We start from the raw sequence: 20146 nt of genomic DNA, 5'->3' as shown, positions 1-20146 counted from the left end.
AAAACAGTTATATAGTTCTTATGAAGGATACACAATTAAATGTTAAGGGTACGTGCAGAAAACACGCTTTATACATTATGAGTGGATAGTAGATCACAATCTTTTAGCATTCACCAGAAATTTAGAATTTTTGCTTTTTCAGCTATTGAACACCAGATTGGCACCAAAAAAGTTTTTTTCTGTAACGAATCTCAGGACAATTTTTTAATAGAATGTGTTACGCTTTGATATCATAGTTGTAAAAAAAGTACCAAAATGTATAAAAAATATGTCGGAGACCGGGTTCAAACCCGTGTCGCCAAAATTGCAGTCCAGTGTTGTATCCACTGTGCTACAAAGGCTTACTCCAACTGAGTGGTATATTTAAGCTACATGTATATACCTAACTTGGTAATATCACGTGATAACATTGACTTTTATAGCCAATCACGCATAAGGAATTAATTCTACTAGGTAGACATACCCAGTAATCTTTTTTAATGGAAAAATACAAAATAACTGCTAAACTTAAATAAATTGTTAACAACATGTATGTGGTACTTCAGTTAGTAAGTTTCAATGCATTGTACACATTAATACCAAGTTTATGTTTGTTTTCGACAATTTTCTTTTTTTCATGCAAATTGACCATCTGGTGCACAGTTGCTTTAATACATGGGTATAATAATGTTGTCAGTAATTATTATTTTCCATTAATGCATTATGTAGTATACAGTAATTTACATAATAATTATGATATTCATGTGTATGAATAGAGTTTTAATAAGTGTGTCACTTAAAAGTAATTTATATTAACCTTTAATGTCTGTCTGAATCATCAATTTAAAATTCAATGTTTGACCAGGTTTATAAGAATGCTGAACTGCAATGTCAAAACAAAACATGTAATATATATTTAAATGTGTTTTTAGTTTTGTCATGGTAATATTTCAGTTTGTTTTCTTTATCAAAAGTATTATTTACTATAATTTTGTATCTTAGTCAAACAGATTATAGGTATGTTACAAAAGAACACAGTTTATTATAAGCTTTCCTGTAGTTGATAGAGATTTTTCTCCCACCTCAGATAAGTAGATCCAAAAATTTAACCATGCTAGAAATTCTTATCTTGTCCACTGGCGAATATAAAATGCCCGTATCGAACTCCTTTTTAATGGTCACCACATTGTAATTACCTCCCTTGTTGAAGACAATGTTGTCTGTAGCATCATGGAAACCTTGTCTTGCGGCAATATTTAGAACGCTAATTATTTTTTTCTCGCTTCAAATGTCACCATAAACTAGTTTTCACGCACCTTTCAAGAAATAATGCTTCACTCTCCTTAGAACTATTTAAAGACCGATCTGACTATTGACATAATCTGAATCACTGCGCGCATATTCATGACAACCATGAATTATGGCATATCCACTAAGCACAAAAGAGTTCCAACAAAAAATACATTTTCACTTAATTTTTTTTTACTGGTGAGGGAGAAAAAGCATCTACCATAGCCGCTCGTGTAAGATAGGTTCATCCCGACCCTCGCGCAGGGTCGGAATGAACACCCTTTCTGGGGTTGGAATGAACCTATCTTACACTCTCGGCCATGGGTGATCTTTATAATCAGTGAAATAAAATCACCATCTTTATCATTAAATTCATATATGCTTTTCTATATTTGTCTTTAAAATTGTTGAAATTTGAGAACTGACTAATTCGGAAAGGTATTAAGTGTATTGTTATTTTACTAAGTTTGGTAAAAAAATAAATGTTGTGTATGATGAGGATAGCTACAAAATTCATAAATACCAGAATAAACCTTTATTGTATTACAATTTCTGAATATTTTGAATGTATTTTTTTGGTACAACAATGATCCACTCCTGACATAATTGAACACATGTGTGTTATTGAAGCGTTTTATGTCATGTGATGTATGGTCAGTCGAGGGGAAAGGCGGGAATATGTGATGTATGGTCAGTCGAGGGGAAAGGCGGGAATATGCACAGGTTTAATTATATTGATCATTTCTATGCTTGACTGAAGCAGTTAACTTGATTTTATTCAAATTTGAGTCTTTTAATGTTGGCATAAAGATGTTTTATGCATTTTATGTTATTATTATAATCGGAAAATTGTTAAGTTCATTGGGAACATTTACATAATCATGTTAATCATTAATTAGAAAAAAGTATTTAGGTCATGAAATTGAAATATTTCAAAAAGTATTGATGAATAATGAATGAAATATGTATACATTTTGATCTCGTGAATTTTGAAGCATTATGGTATTCTGAGGTACAGTTTTCCAGAGTTATTTTACAAACAGTTGAAGTTTTGATCTCTGGTTTTTACCCTGTCTTGGAATATCATAAATTGTACAACATTGTATTATTCAAACATTGTATATAGATGTTGTATTGTAACAATATTCTGTAAATATGTATATTTGTAATTTGTTTAAAGTCTTCCGGAAAAACATAAATTGACCGCAAGTCTTATGCTTAAAGCAAGAAAAGTGTTTGTGTATAGTTGTGTTAAGACATAACCATAACAATATAAGTATTATTACACATGCTCTAACCTTTTAGAAGGTATTTCTGAAATGGCTGCCTATACTTTTTTAACTTGAGCAGATTTTTAATGCCTATACTTTTGTAATTTGAGTGTTTTTAAATACCATTACCTTTGTCTTTTGAGTAGATTTTAGTTGCTATACTTGAGAAATTTGAGTAGTTTTTAATGCCTAGCTAGTCCCAATGTCTTGAAACTTCTTAAGCATAAAAGACGTAAGTAGCTTATTTCAGTTAGCCAAAATGCATACTTTAATTGGATTTTGATACATAAAAAATGGTTTATTGTAAATGAAAATTCCTATTTAAAGTATAACGATAACTCAAAAGACGTAAATATAATGCAAATTATTGAAAAACAAAAATAGTGAGCTTAGATAGTCCTGTTGTAAGGGACAAGAAGTTTCGATAAAATGGGGCGATCATGTTTGTAATTAAAGTATTTTTTTAATGCCTTTATTTTTGTTGAGTAGTTTTTTAAGACATCTAGTTTGATCCCTAATGTGTTGCATATTGTATTTTATTTATTGTCATTGCCACGGTAACATTTTTAATACAATGAAATTATTGCAATGGTAACATTGTTAATATCAATGAAAGTATTATCATGATATTTCTAGAATTTGTCACCACTTTAGATTATGTTATTTTGTGTATATACATGATATAATTATTTAACTACAAAATATATAAAGACATGAAAAAACACGTTTTCTTGGATTATTATCTCTAAAATTCGCCACATATAAAAAACTTTACATTATTTGTCATAAAGACTATGCCATTATCGTGCCTTCCATCATCAAGGTTTCCATGTCCAAAACCTTTGGCCAAATCTGGACTCTATCGTGTAAGGCGTAATGATTCATGTTGTCAGCAGGGTTATCTTGGACTAGAGTAGTGTACAAAAACTCATGGCCAATTGTTCTTTTTATTCATGTTTCGGAAAACCCAAGGTTATATGATTTGGTATGATGATCTTGGCCTTCGTATGTTTGCATCTTCGTTCTCGCCTCCATCCATCCATAATTACCCAGCACATATGTTGTGCACTCAAGATAACATGCCATTTTATTAATCAGAATACACGAAAAACGCAATGACTCTAAAAAAGAGGTGTTACACAAATTCAAACTGATATGAGAAGTGACAGCAGCTGTTTTTGGGACAATTTTTAAGATGACAACTCTTAAAAAAAATAACAGCATTGTTTATGTTAGTTTATCAAGGTCAGTTTTGAGGTCTGTCTGCACCCGCTGGCTGCATTATGGCTTGACCCTACTTTGATGCTATAACAACTTAAATGGTTTTTAAATGCCATATGTTACATGAAATAGAACTATTTGTAGTCAAATCCAGACATTGGAAGACGAGAAGAAACAGAGTGAGATACAAGAGATCAGGGTGCATTATCCTTAATCTTTGCAAAGAGACATCTTGGTTCTTTTACATGCTCATTGTAAAGCACCAATACACTTGATAAAACTCCTGGGTCGAACTAAAATGCACAGCGCTAGGAAAGGTAGCTACTGGTACCATATTTTGACCTCTTGCGTTCTACATGGCCAGGGTTTGAACCCCTGACCTTCCACACCCAAAGTGAACACTCTACCAATCAACTATCTGGGCAGTAAAAATAACAGAGCTTAAGTGGTGTTTAAGTATTATTGCTATGCATGCACTCGCAAAGCCCATTCAGCAATAGCTAAAATAGCATTGTTAGTCATTTCAGTTTCTTTGGACCATAGTGCACAGTCAATCATAACAATCGGCCGTCTCCACCAATCCTCAATTCTGTTTCATACTGGCTGAGGTGCTTTGATTGAGTGCACAGACAGAATGTTATCCTGGCTAGGACTACCCTGGTTCTTTAATGTGCACCAATGTATAGCACCGTCACAGGGGACCACCATTTAACGTCCCTCCTGGAGGATGACAAGCATGTATTTATAGCATTGCACAGGGAGTTGAACCTGGGACTACTGGATTGACAGTCAAGTGTGTTACCACTTAGACCACTGATCCACCACCCCACAGGTGGTCGTCACATGGCCTGGAGAAAGTAATACATATATAAAAAAAAGTTTATTTCTTTTTTATTTTTAAATTATTCCACATTTTTTTATGAAAGAAAATAAATATATTTTAAAATGACATAAATTCACCATCTCGACCAAAAAAATGTATTACAGTATCAAGCCGATGTGACGAGCACCTGTGCAGTCAAAACTCCCGGCTTTTTACTTGGCGTGACGTCACAATCAAGATCATTAGATGCTTTAGTCTGGTTCCATGCTTACTGATATTTCATAACGATAGTGTTAGGGGAAGGAACTCCAGCAGCGCGTTCAGTAAAGGTGTTTGCGGCGAACGTTTGCTGTTTGGTTTCCCGCTTAACGTGTATGCGCTGCGTTGCAACAGGGATACAAAACAAAACGTTTGCGACCGTTTTGTAAACGCTCGCCTGACTGAACGCACTGATGATTATAGATGCTTGTCATGCGTCTATGCGATACAGACTGTGCAACTCCATGCATTTGAACGACAAATATACGGAGTTTTCTTCGTAAAAACAAAGAATGAAAAGGTAATATTCGTTAAATAAACTAATAAATATCGTATACTTTAAATGGGTTACAAAAAGTATTGAATTTAGGTAGAGAATATGTTGATAGTGGATCATTTAAAACGTGGTCGGCCCAGTTGTCTATCCTAAATTATGATCGGACCTGCTTGAGGCCATCAGAATTATTAATGTCGTTCATCTTTGTCGTGATATTTTGTTTACTTTTATGTTATAAAAGGAATGGCAATATTACTATATTATAGTATATTCCATACTTTTTTAGGAGTCTATCATGAACTATTTTAATGCAACGTTTATAAATACGTTGAAACTGTTGTCTATCACAGATTATTTAGCTTGACGAATAGGCTATTGAGCAAACAGATTTTAGGCTTAAAAGTATCACGTTTATGAAACTGTTGTCCGCATCTCAATAATATGTACCTTTTAATACGAAGTTGTTAGTGTCTATCAAAGAAATATTTTAATTGATATTTATGTATGTCACACAAAAATAACCCTATCATATACCATTTCTTTTATGGACATTTGAAGGTACATATTAACAAAATCAATCGATATATTTTAATTTTTGCATCAAATATATTCTTTGATAATATAAAGAAAAGTACATTGATCAAACAAGTGTAAGTGAGAAAGAAATAGAATTGGCTATTGCCAATCAATAATTTCTGCTCACAGTCTGCAGTCTATCACAGATCAATGAGCAATTGCAATGACCAACAGTTAACACAAACGCTTCCGTGGGAGGGGGGATGGCACACCCGGCACCTGCCCCATCACTGAAGTCGTCAAAGTTTGCATTCTATCTCAAAGGAGTGGAAATTAATAAACTACACCTTTCAAATGCCATCATGTGCAGGCGATGTGAACTCATAAAAACAACAAATTCAAACAGCGCAACTTCCTTTAATTATGTCCTCTTGATGTTTCTTCATCTGTATATAAACAACAGTTTCCACGTCTTCCAACAATTTCCAATACTGGTGAAAATGTATCCATCATCCGTGTGATATTTGTTGAAAACAAGAAAAGCATACATGCCATAAAACTGAGAAAAGTTATTTTCTCCAGTCTTGTAGCAGAACGCAATCCTTGAACATGTGCAAGATATGCCATGAAGTCAATATCACCACTACTTGAAGGCCACTGATGTGTTATGTTCACTTGTATGTCTTTCTGATTTCTTCACAAATTGCTTACGTCTAGCGGACCCTTGGGGGGGAGGGGTACGCCCCTTAGGTATGTCCTCCCTTGGGGAGCGGAGTACGCCCCTTAGGTATGCCCTTTCTTGTAAATGATACTAAGAAAAAATATTCTTATTGTCTATCATGAAATATATATTTCTTATTGTCTATCATGAAAAATATTTCTTACTGTCTATCAAGAATTGTTTTTATTATTGCCTATCATGAAATATTTTTCTAACTGTCTATCATAAATATTATCATATTTTTAGACAATAAGAATTTTTTTTTAATATTTCTTATTGTCTATCATGAAAAATATTTCTTACTGTCTATCATGAATTATTTTTATTATTGTCTATCATGAAATATTTTTCTGTCTATCATAAATTTTAATACATATATTTAAATTAAAATATTTCTTATTGTCTATCATGAATTTTTTTCTTACTGTCTATCAGGAATTATTTTCATTATTATCTATCATGAAATATTTTTCTTACTGTCTATCATAAAGTTTAATAAATATATTTTATGATGGACAATACGAAAACAAATTATACATAATTACAGTAAAGCAAAAATCATGATTGACTGTAAGAAACTTACTACTTGTGTTTTCATGTAATTATAGGACAAATAAGAAAAATATAAATAATTCTTATTGTCTATCATAAATTTAAAAAAAAAAAAATATTTTACGATAGATAATAAGAAAAAATCTGGATAAACGGCTAAAGTTCAACATTTCAAGAATAATATTTTACGATAGACAAGAGGAACTGCGTTGATCATGAATGATAGATAATATGACAAATAAGACCACTTTTTTATGCTTCAACTACAAAACTTTCATAATTTGTTTTCAAGATAGACACCAAAAATGTGTTTCTCCTTTGTTGACTTTCGTCTATAAACTCGAAGTTAGAGCAATATTAAAACCATTACCCCAACCTTAATACAGGTTGCTTCAATGGTGGAGGAGTGCCGATGGTCAGAGAAGTTTGTCAAACTCCAGCTTATAATGGACCCAGCTAACATTCCTGGCTTATGATCAACACATGCACAACCTCGTGTTACGATGTAGCGCCAAGGCTTTGCGCTTAGCTGCCTCTCGGACTCAGCCAAAGACGAGAAAAATAGATGGGTAGGTTCCCTGTAACCTACTGTGAAATAAAAAACAACAACCTAATTTTCATGGATTTTATGGATGGGGAAAAACTACACATTTGGACATATGGACAAAGAATTTGTCCCAAGAATGACATATTTACACTAACAATAAAAATGCAAATTTCATAAATAAGTACTAACGCTGATTTCTATTTTTGGAAAACCACAAAAATTCCTTCTGACAAATATACCTGATTTCACAGTATTTTTTTATCCAACGTTTATTGTTAAAAATTATTGCATATAAAACTTGCATTTGCTATTATGGACTCAATATCCAGACCATATTCTAGTATAACCTAATAGTATTGTCGCCGCATGTGCATGTATAATCTCTGCATGTATGCAATAATTATACCCCCACAAACGAAGTTTGAGGGGGTATATAGGAGTGAGCTTGTCGGTCGGTCTGTCTGTCTGTCTGTCTGTCGGTCGGTCGGTCTGTCGGTTTTCATGGTTTCCGGACGATAACTCATGAAAGGCAAGACAGATTTGAAAAACTTTTGGTACACAGGTGTAACATCAGAAGAAACAGGTCAAGTTCGATATTGGGGCTGGTGGGACCAAGGTCAAGGTCACTGTTATTAAAAAAAAAAAACAGTTTCCGGACGATAACTCATGAAAGGCTAGACGGATTTGAACAATTTTTGGTACACAGGTGTAACATCAGTAGATACAGATCAAGTTAGTGACTGGCCAAAAATATTAAATACAAGTATAAGAAGTAAAACAAATAAACAATAAAACTAACTAAATTTTTAATGATCTATTTACAGTTGAAACCTTCTATGTTGAATTTGTTGGGACCTCGGGAATTACTTTCAGAAAACGAACATTCAACACAACCAAAATACCAAAAATGTAGCTCCAAACCCAACACATTTGAGTCTGAATTCTATTCTTGCTGATATTTACATCCGCCATGAACTGGGTCTATCACTGAATTTGCTCAACCAAAGCATTAGTACTCCCATCTTATAATTTGAAAATTATTCTTTCTATGATCGCAGCAATTTAAGACTTTAAATATCCTGGAGTTTGAATCTCAAATTCATTGTTTAGAATCAGGTGTTGAAATTTTAAGTCAAAAACTACAAAGTGTAAGATGGGACAACAGGTTGTATGTTACAATGGGCAACAAAACTTCAATCATGACATAAGTATACACACATTTTACTAATTTAGGAAACAGCAAAGATATATTTTATGAAATTTGAAGTCACATACAATGCAAGACAAAGAAATATACTACTACAGACCCTTAGTCATGCAATAATAGCTCCTTTTTTTGTTTTTATGCTTAAATCTGATTATGACTTCCCTCCATATTTACCTTCTTTTTTATTTATATATGTTTTGAATTAAAGTCCATGTGCTTTTGTTTGTTAAGGGTCATCATGTGACAAGAAAATCTTTCCATTGGTCTAACAGTTACAAATATTTACATCTGGGTGGTTTGCCATCATGTCATATAAAACTAAGAATAAAAGAATATTTGTTTCAGATGTTGACACTCCACTACATGGATTCACTGATAAGCCAACTTCGGCTGGTCGGCTATACGCACATGACCCTCCCCATTCTTGCCCTCCAAGACGTCCTGTCATGCAACCTGCTGCACAATGACTCACTCAGATTTCTCGTGCATGCTCGTGCAACTGAGGTCTGTCTAGAGTTAAATCTCATGCAGGGTTACGCTTTTCACCAAAAGGCATGTGGACCGATCGCGCTGAATGAGCTTGACTTAGCAAAGTAAGATTTTCTTGGTGCATTCCTGATGGGGTTTTTTCTGATTTGGTCAGAAGATGATCGACAGTTTTAGGTCATCAAAAAAAATGCACAATTGCTGGGTTAAACTAATATTAAATTTCATCCATACAGGGCCATTTAACCAATTATGGGGAAGACATTGTAGCTGTAGTGGGGGCATGTTGTTTTTTTCAGTTTTGGGAAAAATTCTCAGAGTACTCTTTCAACAATTTGGACGATTTAGTTTTCCAAATGGAGTAAAATATCAATTAAGCAGTAAATATATCACTCAGAAACAACATTTAATGAATCGTGAGATTCTCATTATGTAAGCATAAAAAAATAAATAAATAAATGGGAAATTACAAGAGGCTTTTTAGCGAAAAACGTCCAACCCTTTGGGGAGAAGTCGGGTGCTACGGCAAAGAAGATTTAAAAGGCCCTGACACATAGTTTTGTTGTTGAATATACTTGATAATTTAAAGGAAAAGAAATACATATTAAGAATGAAATTCATATATTTTTGACAGGGTATAACTAAATTTAGATTGTTTTTAGTCCATTATTTTAGCCAACAATATGGATTTTTAAAATACATTAATATTTATTGCACACTAAAGTGAGTAATATGCTTGTGATAATGTAAAAACCCCCACCAAAAACCCAATTGTCTGATTGCAGGTCACGAGATGAGATTGCCCATTGGCGGGAGAAACATTCACAGGTTGCAAAGGAAGAAGCTTGTGTTCATGAGGAGATGGCGCAGCTTGCGGTCCGGGACAAACAATCATCTCGAGCCTCGTATGTTTCCCACCGGACCGATCAGCCAACCGACAATTCGTCCTCGCCCATTGATTCTCATCTCGGCAAGGTACTGGGAGTTCAGTACAGTTCCAAGACATCTGGATAGAAACTGCGGACTTCCTCATGAGACAGGTATGGATGTAACAGAATGTTGTTTTGTTTAAATGTTACCCATAATTAATATTTTGCTTTAAAAATATTCATTTTTTTGATTGTCAGTAACAAGGTCTAAAATTACGATTCTGCTCAAAATCTCATTGTAAAATATTATATGACATGCAAATCTTTTTGAAAAAATAAACCTTGGATCTAGGAACTGTGGAATATACATAATTATTCAAAATGTGGACTTGTTTATATGAGCCATATATGAGTCATGTTACAACAAACAAACATCTCCTCATACATTAAATATGTTTTCCTTTGTTCCAGGGTCACTTACACCAGACAGCCCGAGAGTTTCTCTGGGAAGCCCATGATGTGGGAGTGTCTCTCAGTGATGCTCCCCTGCAAGCCCTATATCAGCGGGGGAAACTTTCCCTGGACAGGCAGGCCATCAACTTCTGTATCAGAGCACAGGTATGTACATGCGGATGTGTTTTGGGGTGGTGCTCCTCTTTTAGCCCAGGCTCTTTGTTGGCTGGGGAAACTTTTCCTAGAGGAAGCCCAGTATGGGCTAACAGTCAACTTCTAAATGGTATTAGGTATTTCTAAAAGCATATTCTAATTAATTTTATTCTTATAAGAGGTAAAATTCAATTCATCCTGTCATGGTTAGATTATTTATGAAGGTAAATTCATAACAATGTTGTTTATGTTTGAACTCGCAATTTGATCCGAACATATCAGATAATGTTGCATTCATCGAAAGGCAGTTCATTTAAGGAATGGAAGTTGAGGTGTAAATATTCAATATCAATCCGCTATATTATATATCACCATGCTATTTTACAGTCTTGCTGGTTTACAGTTGGGGATCATTCTAGAAGAGCATCCAGGTATCAACAATCCCTCCATTATGAAAATGGTTCATGAAATCTGCGAGGTGAGTTTTTTGTACTTAATTTGATTCTTCCCAGCCTTTAAACAGCAAAAATGTTTGCACTGTATTGAAACGACCAAAAACAGTTTCTTTGAATCTGTCATTGATGATTTTTTTTTTCATTCATATTGGAAATGAAAATAATTTGTTAAAATATGTTTTTAGCTTTGTTTCAATGAAGCATGTAATAATAATAATAATAATAATAATAATAATAATAATAATAATAATAATACTAACAGTAATAATGATAATCATCATCATAATCATTATAATGATAATAATAATGAAATTTCTAAAAAAATAAAATCAGTAAGAAATTTTGGACCTTCTGTGTTAAACCGATGCAAATTGTAAATTATAACGAGAAAAAGCTGCATTTCAGAAATATGATTAGTGTATAGGCTCACTAATGTTCGGCTGGGTTATAGACAAGAGGCGTTACCATTGATGCCTGAACATGCAGCTATTCTCACACGTATGGCGTACGATTCTTCTGAACCTGAGATTCGACACAGTCTATCTTCAGGTATTGTAAATATTTGAAGATACCTGCAGTCATCCCAAAATGTGCCGGTCCGCTGGACATATCCGGCAAATTTAGTACGGGTCCGGCAGGTCTTCCGAAAATGACAACATTTGTCACATCTTAACAATTTTTGGTGCAAAAAAAAGGCTTGTAATTATAACACTGGAAACCAATAACAACAGAAGAAGAATATAAATCACAAAATTCTAAAACGAAAATTTCATATCATTTGAAAAAAAATGTTCTATTTATTTCAGACGGCAATTATTCTAAGGGAGGCCGTATCGGCTGCGGATCTGGTTCTACAAGATGTACAGAAACTCACCTCCCTACAAGAGGTACATGGTAGCATTCTTATATCCATATTAGATGCACAAATAAAATATTAAACCATGGGCTATCATAGAAATGTGACAAAAAAAAAAACTAAATGGGCCTTGTCAACCGTTTGTTTAATAAAATTAAATGAAAACAGCAGATTCAAATTATGATATTATTTTACAAGGAAGTATAATATGGAAAAAAACAACAACATGGTTTAAACACCATAAAGGTAACCCTATGTGCAATTATGTATCAAGTTGAAGCTGTCATAAAAGTACATGTTTTCCTACAATTCTTCTTTTCTGAATTATGAACTTTAATATGGATTGACTCAACTTTGTCCTTAAATAATAAAACATCGATAACAATTGTGGAAAATTGTATAAAAACAAAGGGCTAATTGTTCCGAACTTTGTGTTAAAGAAGTTAACAGTGATGTTTAAATCATCATTTTTTAACGTTTTAATCTTTAGGGCTATTCCAGTAAAACATGTAACCCATGGGGGGAAGGCAATTATTTAAATAGTATATGGGTGGGTGTCTTTTTTCGCTAATTTGGACCCTAAAAGGTAAATTTGCTTCTGTAGGGGGTGGTATACTTTAAAAGTGTCTTCCCCCTTGGGGTTAAATGTTTAAATGGAATAGCCCTTACTATATTTTATGGAAATGCATAAAATCTGCAGTTTTTCTAACATTTCAGCTTTTCTTCTTTTTTTAAAAAATATATGAGCACACTATAACAAAAAAAATAGTTTGTGCTTGAAAAAAAATATGCTACTATCATCTACAATTTCATTTGCAGACTCGTGGCATGTCACTTCCTGTACAACGCAAGACTGGAGATATTAAAATTGCATGGGGGGAACTTCTGCTGGAGATATTCCGCTTTCATGCCCGGGAAACCAGCGCGCTACAGCTCGAGGACCAGCGTGAAGGTTTCGTGCTCAAGATGGTGGAAGGTTTTATCTGTGCCACACTAGATCATTATTAACACACATGGAACGAGAATGGGTCGATACATTTGAGTAAAGGTTACTAAGTTCTTAAGCTAGAGAAATCTTTCATGCAGTCCTTATTTAAATGAATTTATGGTTGTCTGGTTAGCGCAGTGGTTAGCACACTTGCTTCTCACCTTGGTGACCTGGGTTTGATTCCCGGCCTGGGTGCATGTTAGTTTGGTTTGTGGTCATCAAGTCAGACAAGTGGGTTTTCTCCGGGTAGTCCAGTTTCCCCCACAACACAAGACCACCCTCTCGCGCAACATCGTGCCAACGAGAGTGATTAATATAAGTTGCAAAAGCTTGTTTCACAATCGTTGTAAAATAAATAGGTCTAAACTAAATGTATTTTTCCTTGTTTTTTTCCAAGATAAGATTAAGCTCTATTTTAATAACAATATACATTTTTTTCTCATAATCAATGCTCTGCTAGAATGAATACAATGAACATGTGCAGTCTTGAGTCTTAACTCAGACTTGAGACCTTCTGGAAACATCATTGTGCTGTTGTTTTATGTTCAGTACAAATACATAGATTGACTTATTGTTTATCAAACTTAACACCCAAAATTGAACGCGTCGGTGGCAAATCGTTTGCCAAAACGTCAAATGTTTCACCTTTGTCGTCTATTTTGTCGGTGTACAAAATCATAATAGTTTAAAATCCACCAACGGGTTAAATACAACTGTAATATCAAACCGTACAAAGCGGTTCAAGCATTAAATAGGTTCAAGTATTCCAAATAGGTTTGTACAAGGAAACTCATATTGGCCGAGTTTGCTTGATATTGGCCGAGCACTCAATGACAAATATGACAGAACTTTTGGATCTGAGCCAGCGTATGATGCAATTTGTTTGTATGCTTGTTAGCATTTATTTATAATAGAGTAATGAAGTAAAAGTTTCATGTATCGTGATTGAATATCCATTTTCTATTTTCTTTAAAAAAAAATAATAACATGAAGTTCAATGATTATAAGATACGATTTCTCCCTTAAATTAACTTGATCTTTATTACTGTAGATTGGTTAATCTTGTGAATCGATCACAGGCTTTTTCAGTTATTTTTAAAGCTGTTATTTAGCTATGTTTCCATTAAGGTAAGTAATGGGCACCATTTCAAACTATGATCAGCTTGATAATTTCTTAATTTGTATCATTTCCTGGATTCAAAAACAAAATTTAAAAGAAATTTACCCCATTTCAGAATTGTCGATAAAAACGACATCACCCGAGAGAGAAGAACAATCCTTTATTTCATTTATTTTTCAACATTTTGGTAATAATTTGGTATCAGAGTAACAAGAAATATATATTTGCTTTCAGAAATTATACATTATTGATCACAACACCAACAAATATAATCATACTGTACTGAAATAGCCATATGGTATTTCAATTTAACATACTTTTTGACCTCGTAAAATTGAAACATCGACGTTTAAAAGCAAAAGCAACATTTTTAGTTTTAGAAATACTTATGACCTGTTCTTTATCAATAATTATCTTTAATCTTTTGGGAACATTAGGCCAAAAAATCAAAATGTTTTACCGTCTCATTTTAAAGAAAATTAAGTTTGTAATACCCAACCACCTATTTCAGCCATGCCTGCAAGTTATAAGATCTTCACTGAAGCTAATATTTATGTGTAGAAATGTATTTAATTACTTTTTAATGAAAAAACAATATTAACTTCTGTGAAAAATGTTAGCTAATGAAACAATGAAGAAAAAGGTAAAAAAACATTTGTGCTTCTGGCTGGATAATCGAACCACTACCTTGAAACCCTCAAAAGATCTGTAGTCCTGTGCTTAACAACAAAGACTCAAGCATTAAAATTGAAGAGTTTCAAGTGGAGGTTTTCATTAGGGGTGTGCTACCTTAAACTCAAATGTTTCTTTTTAGTCTAGGCTTTCAGTACACTTCCTGAGTCAATTTCCCGGTATCAATTTCTACATGCGAAATTTCTCAATTTGTAATCTTACCAAAATGGCCAATGGAAGTAAACGGAACTGCAAGCTCAGTAGAAATAACAACAATTTGAATGGAACCTTTGTGAGAATTAAGTTTAATTGTACCATGACCGTCATTATCATACATGTGAACTCTACCGGCGGTAGGTAAAATATACCGCTTTTGAGACCCTTCTAACGCCATACCGTTTTACCGTTGAAAACTACCGCTATTTAAAGCTCTTTTAAAAAATCGCAAAATTATATCAAATTGGCCTTAAATGTTCTTTCAAAAACCTCAAAATTATATCAACCATGCTAAAATACCATATTAATCTGTCACTTTAAAGAACATGGTGCAACAAACAACCATAATGATTATGGCCAAAGTGTTATAAAATTATGTAGTAATATATTTTGGTAAGAATGGACTAGTGGTAAAGGTTACACATCTAACTAGTAAAAAGATTCTGGGCTTCTGTTTGTACTTTGGGAACTTCCTTATGGCCTCTGTACTTGTTGGTTATTGACTTCCTAGCAAACAGACTCAAGCATAATTCTTAAAGATGCACTCTCACAGATTGAACCTTTTGACAACTTTATGATTTTTTGTCTTGGAACGAGCAAATTATTGCGCAAAAAACATGGAAATCAGTTATATAAGACTGCTGATAAAAAATTAGATCGTAGATTTTGATATTTAAGTTCTAAAATTAATGTTTTATGCATTTTTCTTAAACCGTTAGTAACAGTGTAAGCCATAAAACATTAATTTTTTGAAACAGAAATATAAAAATCTACAATCTGATTTTTTGTTAGCAATCTTTAGTTATATCATTGGTTTGCAGATATTTACGCAAGATTTTGCTCTATCCAAGACAAAAAGTAAAAAGGTGGTCAAAATGATATATCTGTGAGAGTGCAGCTTTAAGTCATAAGCTATTAGCTTCTTTGTCACAATAGATATTTGAAAATGTTAATATAAACTTACCGGTAATGACATATATCAGGTATTAATAATAGTTGTGATAGCATTAGGAAGAATTGCACATAATTGAAAAAAAACCTCTTATCTGTAACAGGAACTTGTAAAGTTGTCCAGCATCGCTGAGGAAATGAGGGTGGGGAAGAAGAGCTGCCCCCTTATTCCAGACAGTTCCTCAAGAGCGCCTATAAGATACATAACATCAAGGTATTGACTTACTTCTTTAGCTTGCTGACAGATTCTTACACTGGATTTTTGTCCACAAGTCAGATGTCTAAATTTGTATAAGATTTCTTTGGGCTAATTTTCAAGTGATGCGACAGACATAAAATATTAAATTAATCGTCATCCTTGTGTAAGAACTTAATTATCACATACAAAAAACGTAGCATTTTTAATTGAGTTTGTGCATTATGGTGACAATATATATTAGACATATTTGACCCTCATCCTAAATAGTTCTTGAAGTACATCCAACTGATATATGTAACATCAAGGTACATACTTGTTCAGCCTTTCTAGAGAAACCTTTAAATATATTCAATGTTGTTGAAGGTTTATTACACTACATGAGTATATGTAAAATGTTAACTGATATTTATTTCATGATGGCGATATCATCTATAATAAGAAATAGGAATATAAGTACTGTATTTTGACCCAGGAGGTTGTATTCAACTCAAGTGGATTTTTACAGATTCAAATTGCACGAGGTCTAAACCAAGTAAAATCAAAAACTGAAAAAATCTCTGAGAGTCATATGACATACTTAATCGAAAGTACTAATAACCCTTTTATTATATAATACATTACTGTTAAATATCATTGATAAGACTTATGATTTCATTATAAAAGTCATTTTAATGAGGCAGTATGTAATAGGTAGATGACATGAAGTAAAATCTTAATGATAAAGAATGGTTGGAGTGAGTGTAGCAAAGAAGACCTTCGTAATCATTAAGATATTACTTTAGGTCATCTAACTGATGTAGAATACAAACTCATGCGCTGACACATTGTCGACTCAACATCTAGCAACGTACCAGATGAGTGCCGAAGGCAGACCTTTAAACACTTGTGAAAGTTGTAATTCTTCATGATTAAGACCTGTACTTAATTTTTTGCCTACATGCAATTTCATTGGCTCAAAATGTAGGTTGTATTCTTTTTTTTTTCATGAAATCATTTAACATTGTGCACTAATACTTGTTATGATGTGACATCAAAAGAGTGGAATACGGCCTTTTGCACTTGAGTGGAATACGGATTACCTTATTTTGTGTGTGGATTTATGAATTGTATATAATAAACTCTTTAATTGATTTTGATAATTCTTTTACAGACTTGTTACAAAGTGTCACACAAGTATCTCGTGCAGGAACAGAGAGTCTCGTACAAACTCTGGTCCTTCACAGGCCCTAAACAAGAAATATATGGTAAAAATGGTTTTATCTTGTTATAAATTTTGTCAATATCCCTAAAAATAAATTGGTACCATTTCTCTTGCAATCAACAAAATGGCCCTTCATGATTCTAACATAGTTGTATTCTCCGTCTGATCATCGGAAAAAAAGTATCACACATCTTACTTTAATTAATTATAAAATCAACATGGATAAACTACGTAAATGTACACCCGATAAGTTGTTTTGACTGCAGGTCGTCCTGATATTCTTCTGTTTTAAACCCCTCTTTCAAACATATAAGCTGTGTCACAAGTAATCATGACCAAAAACACAATTTTACTCAGTTAAGTAAATGAAATTCGTGTACCGTAATAAATTATGTAACATTTCAAATTTATCACAGGACTTGGCCGGAGTTGCTTCCCTTGAATTGGTGGAATGTTTTGGCCAGTACGACCCAGCGATCACAAGCCGGTTCCTTGCTCTTTATCAGAGCTATGTGACCTCTACGCATATTATTGACCTGTTGATCTGTCGCCCAGCTTGACCCAACCCAGTCACGCCTGCGCGCAGCAAGCCAACTTCCTGTCAAGGAAGATTGACATCCAACTCCCTCGCAAGTGAAGCATACCGCAGTCAACACAAGATGCTCTTAAAAGCGATTGGCAGGTACTGTGATTTCTTTTTTCTCGTAGTAGAAACAATACATTTTTGGAAGTGAAAAACTTGGTTTTTAGCTTCTCTTCTTCCTCGAAAAAAAGCTAATGTAATGGCATACCCTTGGTGCTCCATCATCCTGCAGAAACTTCTACCTCGGCTGTAAACCATATTAAAAAATGTTTTCACATATACAAGAAGCACATGTGTAGGATGGACTGAGAATAACTTACAGGTGTTGGCTTGTGTTTGTAATAATGACAGTTTTAGTGTGACTGAACTCTGATTTCAGTGGTTTTATGAATCATTGAATCTAATTTTCACTCTTTTTGGTTTATACTAATTTATTTAAGCTCGATTGTGACAAAAGCTGATAGCTTATAGAATCACTCTCGATACTGTTTCCTGGGTGGAACCAGTACTGTGTCCTTTTTGAGAGGGCAGGCTATGAGAAAGTACCCCTGGTGGGGATCTAACCCACAACCTCTTGGGTGAGAGGCAGAACCTATACCACTAGACCACTCTTTTTCTCAATGACATAGTTTGACAACTTTTGAACATTAGGAACATTGTTGAAACTCACATGGTTGAATTTACATACTTGCTTTTAGGATTATTTTTATTAAATGCTAAAAAAATAACATTTACTCGGATTTATCTGAAATGCATGCCAAATTGTATGCAAATGTAAATTCATCTGAAAAAGTACTGCATTGATATTATGTGCCAGCCCTGTTTAGGGTGGAGTTTGATTTAGTTAATGGTCTGGGCTAAAGTTTAAAACAGTGAAAGATAAGAAGTAGATATTTTCAGGCTTTGAACATGCAGTTTAATTTCACTGATAAATCTCTGTAAACCATTGGGAAGCATTATATTCAGTTATGATATACATATCTATGCTTTGTTACAGGCCTGGAAGAAACAGGAGGTTTCCACAACCCATATAGACTCGCCCGAAGATCTCCCATCAAACTTTAACTTGGAATTCCTTGTGCTACAGCAGTACTTGTTAGATCATATCAGTTTTTATATAAGTCTAAGATTTAAATCCAGGCTTAAAAGACAAACAGGAGTTAAGCTTTTATTTTCTACAGTTTAATGTTACAACGTACATCTGCCTTGTATGGAATGGAGCACCTGTTGCTGAAAATCGAAGGATTGTCGGTAGTGATGAAATGATTATTGAGTACAATCGATAAATAGTTGCTGACAATGTAATGTCTGCGACAATGTAATGTCTGCGACAATCGATAGTGGTTGTCCAAAATCGATGTCGCTAATGTTGCTTCCTGTAATAACCTATCTTTTTGTAAAGCGGTAACTTAAAATGTTCTTGATGCGGTGTGCATCATTTTGCATCTGATATATGTGTTTTGTTGTTTTGCTTATTCGTGAAGGTATTAAAGTCACTACAAGTTTAGGGACATTTTTTAACTGCTCCAATGACTATAGTATCACACTTACTGACTCCTGGATAAACCATTTAAATGATCATGATGATACTATGTATATGAATGTATTCCCAAAATATATTTTGAACTTTCGATTATGGTCAGATAGTAAATCCAAATGCTTGGTCCGATTCCATTCGATTATCGATAGCAAATTGAGTACGATTTTCTAACACTAATTGTCGGTGTGCAAAAACAACCCTTGGCCATACCTCAAAAACCATAACATTGGTGGCACTGATGTCAGACATGTCGGTGTGTAGAATCTACCTTTGGCCATAACTCATAACTTTTGCACATAACATAGAGGCTGTATTTTAATATATATTGTTTACGTTTATGAAGTCATTTTTGAGCTGAAAGTTTTAAGCTAATGTCCTTATATTTACAAAAGATATAAGCAAGTGATTATGAAAGGAATATGTATATTTGTAGGAATATACATGTAGGATATGTAAGGAATACACACCTATTTTTGTGTAACACACATTACTAAGTAGTGATAGAATGTTCTTTCAATATAATCAATATAGAAATTGATTGCTCTGGTTTTTGGACGGTGCCCCTCAGCAGGGGCGTAGCTTGACGAAAATTTATGTGTAGGCCACTTTCTGGGGGAGGGGGGGGGGTACGAGGGCATGCATCCCCGGGATTTCATTTTAGAAAGGTGGTCGTTGGTGCGTTTTATTGTATATTTCTTTGTTGTTAAAACATTAATGAGAGTAACGATATCAATATGTTTTA

At 33.8% G+C, this 20146-nt stretch overlaps 1 long non-coding RNA gene across 2 annotated transcripts; it reads left to right on the top strand.

Annotated features, from left to right (window-relative positions):
* The first annotated feature begins 5077 nt into the window (after window positions 1-5077).
* Window positions 5078-19564, top strand: LOC128203250 (uncharacterized). Of its 2 annotated transcripts, none has more exons than XR_008255902.1 (13): window positions 5078-5143; window positions 7295-7477; window positions 9008-9255; window positions 9934-10188; window positions 10489-10635; window positions 11011-11101; window positions 11484-11627; window positions 11885-11965; window positions 12754-12982; window positions 15986-16095; window positions 17231-17324; window positions 17698-17963; window positions 18862-19564. It is a non-coding gene; the product is annotated as an uncharacterized LOC128203250 (long non-coding RNA). The 2 variants fall into 2 exon arrangements; XR_008255901.1 differs by lacking the exon at window positions 5078-5143 and adding an exon at window positions 5395-5677.
* Window positions 19565-20146: the final 582 nt, after the last annotated feature.

This window comes from Mya arenaria, chromosome 9 (assembly GCF_026914265.1).
Source record: "Mya arenaria isolate MELC-2E11 chromosome 9, ASM2691426v1".
NCBI classification, from domain to species: domain Eukaryota; kingdom Metazoa; phylum Mollusca; class Bivalvia; order Myida; family Myidae; genus Mya; species Mya arenaria.
The sequence above is the reverse complement of the archived record's forward strand: the minus strand, read 5'-3'. Positions and strand labels throughout refer to the sequence as shown.